This window comes from Nelumbo nucifera, chromosome 2, assembly GCF_055504915.1.
Source record: "Nelumbo nucifera cultivar China Antique chromosome 2, China Antique-T2T, whole genome shotgun sequence".
Classification (NCBI taxonomy): domain Eukaryota; kingdom Viridiplantae; phylum Streptophyta; class Magnoliopsida; order Proteales; family Nelumbonaceae; genus Nelumbo; species Nelumbo nucifera.
Genome location: NC_142650.1, coordinates 50,153,518 through 50,162,498, shown reverse-complemented (window position 1 = coordinate 50,162,498; position 8,981 = coordinate 50,153,518). Strand labels below are relative to the sequence as shown.

General features: G+C 36.7%; 1 pseudogene; it reads right to left on the bottom strand.

Annotated features, from left to right (window-relative positions):
- Positions 1–5,293: 5,293 nt before the first annotated feature.
- LOC104601080 (L-type lectin-domain containing receptor kinase SIT2 pseudogene) lies at positions 5,294–7,736 on the bottom strand (annotated as a pseudogene).
- Positions 7,737–8,981: the final 1,245 nt, after the last annotated feature.

Below are 8,981 nucleotides of genomic sequence, written 5' to 3'. Positions count from 1 at the left end.
TATAAATATATTTTGTAAAACCAAATCTCAAACACAGTTGAAATCCACTGCCGGCAGTTTAGGTTTCCATCAGAGAGAGTGTAAACCTTATCATTCACTTTGTCCGAAAAAGGGGCTGATCCTATCTCTATGATCACCCATTCAAATGAATTCTTAGACTGCCCTAACATACATAGGTTTTGATGCTTATTGAATATTACTGATTGGCATATCAAAGACAGTCAATCCAACACATAGTACAGTACTATAATCAAAAGTAGGGGTTATGTATAACTTTTCAGTTTTTTCCATCAATCTCCAAGGTCTAACCTTAGCAGCTAAGACAAGTTGCCCCAACTTCTTTAGCAGCACATCAGTATCAGACTTGACAGGATAAACTCCCCAAGTCTATCGAACGGTTGAAAATATTCTAAATTAACATGAGTCTTATAAGTGTCAAATTTAAAGGGTAATTCCATAGAAACATACCAACATTAATATGAAATAATAATGTATTTTTATTCATTTACAATAAATGTATCTACACATCAATTTGATTATATGCCGAATGGAATCATCAAAGGGGTAGCATCTGCATTATTTTATCTACATGAAGATTGAGAGCAAATTGTTGTTCACAAAGATATAAGATCCAGCAATGTCTTATTAGATAGAGAATTTAATGATAGATTAGGGGATTTCAGACTCTCAAAGTTATATGATCACAGAACCATTCCTCAAACAACACATGTGATGAGGACACTAGATTATGTAGCACCAGAGATCACTAGAACTAGTAAGCCGACTCCAAGCACAGATGTATTTGCTTTTGGTGCTTTTATGCTAGAAGTGGCTTGTGGAAAAGGACTTATAGAACCACAAGCATTTGATGAAGATCTTGGGACAATTCATGAGACCGCCGATCCAAATTTGGGAGGTGGTTATGTAGGTGAGGAGATGGATTTGGTGTTGAAGTTTGCCTTTGTTTATTGTAATTCAATTCCAATTGGTAGGCCGAACATTCGTCAAGTATTGGAACTTTAGAACGGAGATCCTCCTCTCCCGGACACACTACCGGTGAGTGCCAGTTGTCTTACGTCTGCTCACGATGAAGCAGGCTTAAACGGGTTTAGTATGTCGTGCCCTTCGCCTGGGGATTACAATAAGCACTACAATCATTCAATCATCGGTGGCAGAGTCTATTCTCTCAACAGATCGTTAGTAGAAATATGGTTGGTTAATGAAGCAGCTCAGGCGTTTATTGCAAGGTAAGTGGTTTGACCAATCTTGGCTGCGAAAATTAAAAATAAAAAGAAGTGATGTAATCGGTCTTTCTTTTGGGTTGTAGTTTATACATCTTTACCAATTGTTAGAATTTTAACACACAACTGGTGTTTTGCTGAATATACTTCACCTCTCTCTCTCTCTCTTAGATGAGTTCAGATTGTAAAATCAATTATATATGCAAATTAAATAGTGTTTTATTTCATATATTCAGCCTGTTAGTACACGGAAGGAAGAGAGAATCTCATTAGCTTACTTGAAGAAATCTTCTTCAGCTCTTGTTTTGCGAATCATGCGGAGGGACTGTAATACAATGAGATCTCGCTAATGATGCAATATTTCATCGTATCATTCTGAGCCAAGACAGTAATGCGAATAACCAGTTACACCTATGAATGGTAACACGTAAACAGTAAAAAAAATATTGAAATATCAAATAGGTTGAGGTATGCGGATGACAGAGAACATTAATTCAGCCTTTATATGAATTACAATGGGCCCGGCCCAAATACACAATAAGGCCTCCAATCCCAACCCATGGGTGCACTGGACGCGTAAACCCACCAATAGGAGGCGTGCACATCCACTCCTTTGCACTAACCTTACGTAACGGGTGTTCAATATTAACTTCCATCCGTCTGGTTGAACCAAACGTTAAAAGAAGAAAATAACAGTGAGAAGAGCACCGGAAGACCACCGGCAATTTTCCTGCACAAACGACAGGTGGTCTTCTCACCGTCGAGAGGGTATTCATGTCCATTGAGCATACGATTCATCATTTCTCACCAATTTCACTGCGTGCTAGAGCAAGCAAAGAAATGCGTCGGCACGTGACAGAGCAAGCAAAAGAAATGCATCATCTTAGGGAGGTTGTTGTTATCTTCAATAAATACTTGCAGAAAAGAAAATGAAAAGAAAGTGCATGCACTGAGCGAAATAAATAGATAAACAAATTTCATAAACTAATTCATCCAGATTCAGTCCAAACCACGGAATTACAGAGATGCAACGCCTTTTATATAACCATAGCATCTCCAAGAAATGCGCCGGCGCCCCATTTCAATTTGATGCTTCAGAAAAGGAGAGATTAATCAATTTCCGCTGAGAAATGGGCTGGCCAACATACTTACTTAACTGAACAACCCGAATCCGCTGAGAAATGCGCCGCGCCACATATATAACAGCATTTGCTGAATGGTTGTCACTTGTGAGTGGAATTAATACTGCTGAGAAATAGGCTGAGGCGGTGTCGCAGTTGATGGAAGATGAATAGTAGTTTTGCCATTCTTTTTTATATTTATTTAAAAAAAGTTAATCTATATTAAAAATATTATTTTTATTGATATTAGGGCCCAAAAATTACCCTTATCAACTATAATTCCTAGTCTTTTTGGTATTAAGTACCCCTATTGTCATTAGTTTTTCAGACTTAAACCTCAATAAAAGCCTAAGCATCAAACCAAAGTTATAAGATTTAGACCTTGAGGCAAAATCTATGGAGTCTGGATTTATTTCTCACAGCACGTTCTTCACACCAACCTCAAAATCCCAGTTCCATCCGCCTTACCTGAAGGCTTAAGTCTTATAAAACCATGGTTTTGGTTGTCGACTTTTGGTTCTGGCTGTCCAACTTTGTCCAATTGGGGTATGACAACACTGGATTCAATCTTTTTTCCTCTTGTAACAATGACAACACTGGTTCTACACAATTGAATACACTACTGGTTTGAAGGAGTCAAAGTGAACTCACATAAATGATAGCAGGGCTTTTTTTGTTTTTTTCTTTTTTGACTGGCGTCAAATTACGAAAATCAATCAAACGGCATCATAATAAATTGATTGCCTAAAAGCTAAGTATATACATGAATTCCTTTTTTAGAAATATTATCACAAAAGTGGAACGGATTAATAAACAATATATATTGTCCAGCTTACATATAGTAGCAAAAAAAAAAAAAAAAAAAAAACATTTTCCTTCATCACTCCACTAAACAGATCTATCCAAAGAGACCATTGAAGAAGTCTGCAACAAGTCTATCTCTTTTATTAGAGCACTGCTATTTTTTCCTTCCCACGGCACTGCCGCTTTCGAATTCCATCGACATTAATGGTTGATGCAATTCTTTAGAATCACAAGAACTTGATATGGACAAATGACGTATGGTTTCAGGCACTCTCTCTCTCAATCAATCAATCAATCAAGATCAAATATATATAGATATTTAATTGAGAAAAAGACAGCCCAGATGTAACTAGAATTAATATCAATTCATGAATGAGCAATGGTGTATAAAATGGGGGTATTTGATATTTTGAATTTTTATGTGTAGTAGAATTCAAAAATCTACAGTGGGCCTGTCCAACCTTATACTGCATGTCTCTACCCCATTTACATTCAAACAGCACCAAAATATTAGTTGGGATATGTTGCACCTTTTTATTTTTCCTACACTTTCTGCATTAACCAATTATGTGCAGTTGGTTTACATTATACATGTGCAGTGGAACACCTACCAAGATTCAATTGGGCTGTAAATGAATGGGACCGAATTGGATACATGGTAGATTCAAGTTTTATTTGTTCACTTTCAGATCCGAATCAAATTTATCAACTAAAATATATCGAACATGAACTAATGACACTTTAGCGAAAACACAACATTCATACCAATTTTACTATTAGATAAAATATAATCCTTAAGCATATGAAAGTATATACATTTAAATCGAATTGAATTGGACGAAGAATTATATAAATTTTCTGAAGAAAAAAAAAGATCTCCTTCACTCAGATTAGGAATAATATAATAGGGCCTCAACTGATTCACTAGTGAAGAAGTGTTCAAAAATCCACTATAAGAACGAATAATTAATATGATAGAGAACACTTATTATATTTGCATATTATCATTTATGGGGGGGGGGGTGATATTCCTAATATACAGCTATAGTGTCCTGTGGATAGAATTCTCATGGGTAAGAGATCTGAATTGCTATTGTGGTAGTAGGATATGAGTTAGGGAAGGGCAATCGAATAGGAATGGCACATGCAGTGAATTGGCACATATAGAGTTGGAGGTTTGTATACATTTGTATTTTCACTCCTAACAAACTGATCGAACATAATTCTTATAAGATGGTTAATTAATTGGTAATAATATTTAGATATCACAAGTGTGTGAACCTGGATGTAAGGCAAATTACAAGTCAAATAGTCAACGTGCCATTGTTCTATATACATGGGACCCACATCGCACGTGAACAGGGCCAGGGTTCATACGACCCTATATATATATCAGCAAAAGCAAGTCTGCTAATTTGGCATTTTATTTATAAACAAAATCATAAGGTTAAACCAGTAAGCTATATGAATGAAATAGAAAGAGAATGGAACGATTTAATACTAAAAATATAATATTTCCCATTATCTAATTACTTTTTCTGGTAACTTGAACTTTATATATTAAAGGCTTAAAAGCTAACAGAAATATAATATTTCCCATTATCTAATTACTTTTTCTGGTAACTTGAACTTTATATATTAAAGGCTTAAAAGCTAACAGAAACAAAGATTAATTATTACTTCAGTCCTTTGATAATTATCAAACATTATTATGTCATTTATATTTAGTAGTAAGTTTGTATGTACTTTTGTAATTGGCAATTTTTGTATGATGTTAAAAAAATATGTATTTAAAATTTTCAAAAACTTTTTATATTTCTATATGTGTAAAAATTATTCTTATATTTATCATATTTATTTTTGTTTAATATGATAAATATATAATATTTGTATATGTATAAAAATAATTTACTTTTGAGTTAATTTTAAATTTTGTGTTTTATAATTTTTATCATCAATTAAAATTAAAAATAATTCTTACTTATCGTGTTTAATTTTTAATACGATAGATATAAAACATTAGAGAAATATTGTTCTCCAAATTTCTACATTGTATTGTTTTTGTATTTTTATATTTTATAGTTTTTCTTATTTAATTATGAAATCAAGAATTAACACATATGACCAACTATTGACCGGCGCGCTTTCACATTTCCCCACTCTATTCACACTTTTAATACTGCTGTATATTTAATAGTAATTGATATGTACATACAAGTAAAGTTTAGCCGCAAGTTATCTAAAAAGATTACAAACTTTAACGGCCGGTTGAGAGGAGTGAATCTGCAACTAATGGTAGTTGTGTAGTCGATGTATTTCCTAGAGAGGAAGAAGGATGCGACGTGGCAAATACTTCAGTCCCTTTACCATGTGCAAACGCTTGACCATGCAAAGATGATTCTGGCAGAGGGACATCACCGGCCAAAAAGCGCACCACCTGCCGCATAGTCGGCCTAGCAGTCGGAATGGAGTGAGAGCAAAGCAAGCCAAGCTTTAACACCAAATCCATTTCCTCAGCTACATAATCACTACCCAGATTTGGATCTACTGTCTCAAGAATCTTCCCTCTAGTCCAATATGACAACACCCAATCCACCAAAATTATCTTTTCTGCTGACGATGCTTGTGGATCTATTGGCCTTCTCCCACATGCCACTTCAAGCATAAAGGCCCCAAAACTGAAAACATCTGAGCTCGGTGATGCTTTGCTGGACCTAGTAATCTCTGGCGGAATGTAACCAAGCGTACGTACCACATGAGTAGTTTTGGGATGCATTCCTCGATTATAGAGTCTTGCGAGGCCAAAATCTCCTAATCTTGCATTAAATTCATTGTCTAACAAGACATTACTGGACTTGACATCTCTGTGAACAACCACCTGTTCCCACCCTTCATGCAGATAAAATAGCCCAGATGCTACTCCTTTGATGACATGAAATCTTTGACCCCAATTCAGTGTGGCTTTTGATTGGTTGAAGAGGAATTTGTCTAGACTTCCATTGGGCATATAATCGTACACCAGTAAGAGTTGTCCTTTACGCCGGCAATAGCCCAAGAGCTGTACCAAGTTCCGGTGCCGCAGCCGTCCCATGCTAACAATCTCAGCGACAAATTCTCTCAATCCTTGTCTAGATTTATGAGAGACTCTCTTCACTGCGACTTCGATTTTGGAGGTGGGTAACACGCCTCTGTAGACCCTACCGAAACCGCCGATACCCAGAAGCTCATTTTCCCTAAATCCGTTGGTGGCGATGTAAAGATCTTTGTATTTGAACCTATGAGGCCCATAGTTGAGTTCCCAATCTTCAAGTAATTCAGCGAACTTTCTCTTCCTTCTCACGATGAAAAGGACAATGGAAATTACTATGAAGGCCAAAACTAGGCCAATAATGGGTAGTCCCACCGTCAGAAATTTGGAATGCTCTTTGGGTCCTATTCGAGGTAGCTTCGGAAGCTGGGAGATGCTAAGCTCTTTGGCTGGTCCGTTCATCTTAAAGCTCCATCCCAACACGTAATGCGACGCAGAAAAGGCACCCGTCGAGGAGGAGAAGCCAATGTACATGAGATCTTCCACGACCTGAGAAAGATTTAGGTAATAGGAAAGCAGAGGAATATCGGGTTTAGTAACATCGATCGGAGCCAACGTTACATTAAGTTGCTTGTTTAGACCACTGTATTCTACCCACACTTGTATAGGTTTCCCACTCATAAGGGTTAAGTTGTTTACGCCACCGCTGTGATCGGTGGCATAAGACGCCGGAGCGGCATGGATGGACATTAAACCGTTAATATCGATACCAACATGATTGTTATTGATATCGGAGAAATCACCAGTGTTCATGATGGTGTCGAACTCCACTGCAAAAACATGATTGGACTGCTTACCATTGTTAAACTCGTTGAAGAGGCCTAGATATTGGGCTGGTAGAGCTCCCGGTAACGCTCTTGTAGGTGTGATCACGAAAGCAATCCCATGACCACCTAAACTTTGGAACTCGGGGAGGATCCCAAATACAAAAGTTGTAGAAAAAGTAATCACATTACCGTCTGATTGATTCTTGAACTGGAACGGGTAGGAATAGAAGGCATGACCTATCTGTCGTATAGATTGGTTCGTTAGCATCAAGAGGCCGTTGGGTGTGATTTGTGCCATGCCATCCAGGCTAACATTGGCACCCTGAAAGCCGTTATAGATAAAACCGGCATCTTCCGAGGCTACCATGCACGACATGAATAAAAGAAGAAAAGAGCACAGAAGCAGCAGTAGTAGCTCGAGCTTCACAAACATCATCGATATCTTGTCCGAGAACGCAAGTTTTATCGTATGTTTTATCCTAGCAAAAATTTTGTCTACTTTCTTCTCTGCTACAAAATTCAACGGACTCCTCAGGTACGTATATCTAGGAACCAGTGAAGAACCAGTGTTTCACTTCTTCGATCGGAATCCACTCATCAGCGATACAGCCCCTACCCTACTAAATCAAACCCAGCTACTTTTGTTCTCGTGGTCTACATACAGATTGCGTAAGTGGCCCAACTGTTTCCACCATCCACATTAAATTATTCAACCATATTTGTCTTATTCCTATCAACTCAAGGCCTGGCAATGCCAATGGTCCTATCATCTATCAGATTTTTTTGGTGAACTATCTTACCATGTAATTATAAAATCTCTATCACCGATTTACCAAATAAATAAAATCGATTACTGTTTACCCAAAAACTTATCACATATATGTTGCTCATTTAGTGGTTTGGTGAATCCATTTATTTTAATTAAAAGTTTGGATTTAACTAGAAACACAAATTTAGGGGCTCTTTAGTTTCGTTGGTGTTTATACGGTATTTATTTTGAAACCGAGAAAATGGTTGAAAAACTTTATTTTACAGCTAGGTGCCATTAGAAAAAAAAAATGAATTGGTGTTAGGAGAAATATTAAAAAAAAGATTCCCTCGTAAAATTTTACACAAATTGAGACTAATGTTTATTTGATAAATAATTTAATTAAACAGCATTTCAAATTTTATTGGGAAATATATACATACGTTGTGTTTGGTTTGAAGCAAAAAGTAGGGAAAGGAAGGGAAATGTAAGGAAATCTTTACAAATCTTGTATAGGTTTTCCTATGTTTCATTTCCTTTCCCTACCTTTTCCTTCAAACCAAACATAGCCTTAGAGATGTGTGGCTACAATTCAAGACAAGTAGAGAATGGATAGGAAAAGTGAGTAGGAAATTATATCCCATTTGGTTTTTTAGCTAAACAACACATAATTAAACACCATCTTACAATGTGGGCTAGGCACCAAACTACCTTTAACATGTCATTCAATTTATGTGGGATAAGGGTTGTGTGAAATGGTAATTTGTAGATACCTTGTAAGTTGTATCTTCCAAAAATATGTGTTTAAGTTCAATTCTTTTTTTTTTTTTTGGTAATAGAGATTGAAAATTTTCATTAAGAGAAACTCAAGGGGGGTACAAATCTTCAAAACAAAGGAACTCAAATGGGCCAAACCAAGTTGAGAAATGGTTTGCCATCAATCGATTAAAATCGGGGGAAAGGGTTGCACGAGCTAAATGGTGAGCTACCCTATTTGTCTTCCTACCACAGTGGAGGACTTTAGATTGGGTAAAACGCCTTGAGAGGCTACAAATATGTGACCATACATTTTTCAGGGGGTTAAAGTCAGATTGTTTATTGGAATTGAGGGCTAAAATAGCTTCCAGAGAATCAGATTCCACTAGAATTCTATCTAGCCCTTCTTTTAGAGCTTCCCAGCAGCCCAACCGAATGGCTCTTCCTTCAGCATCA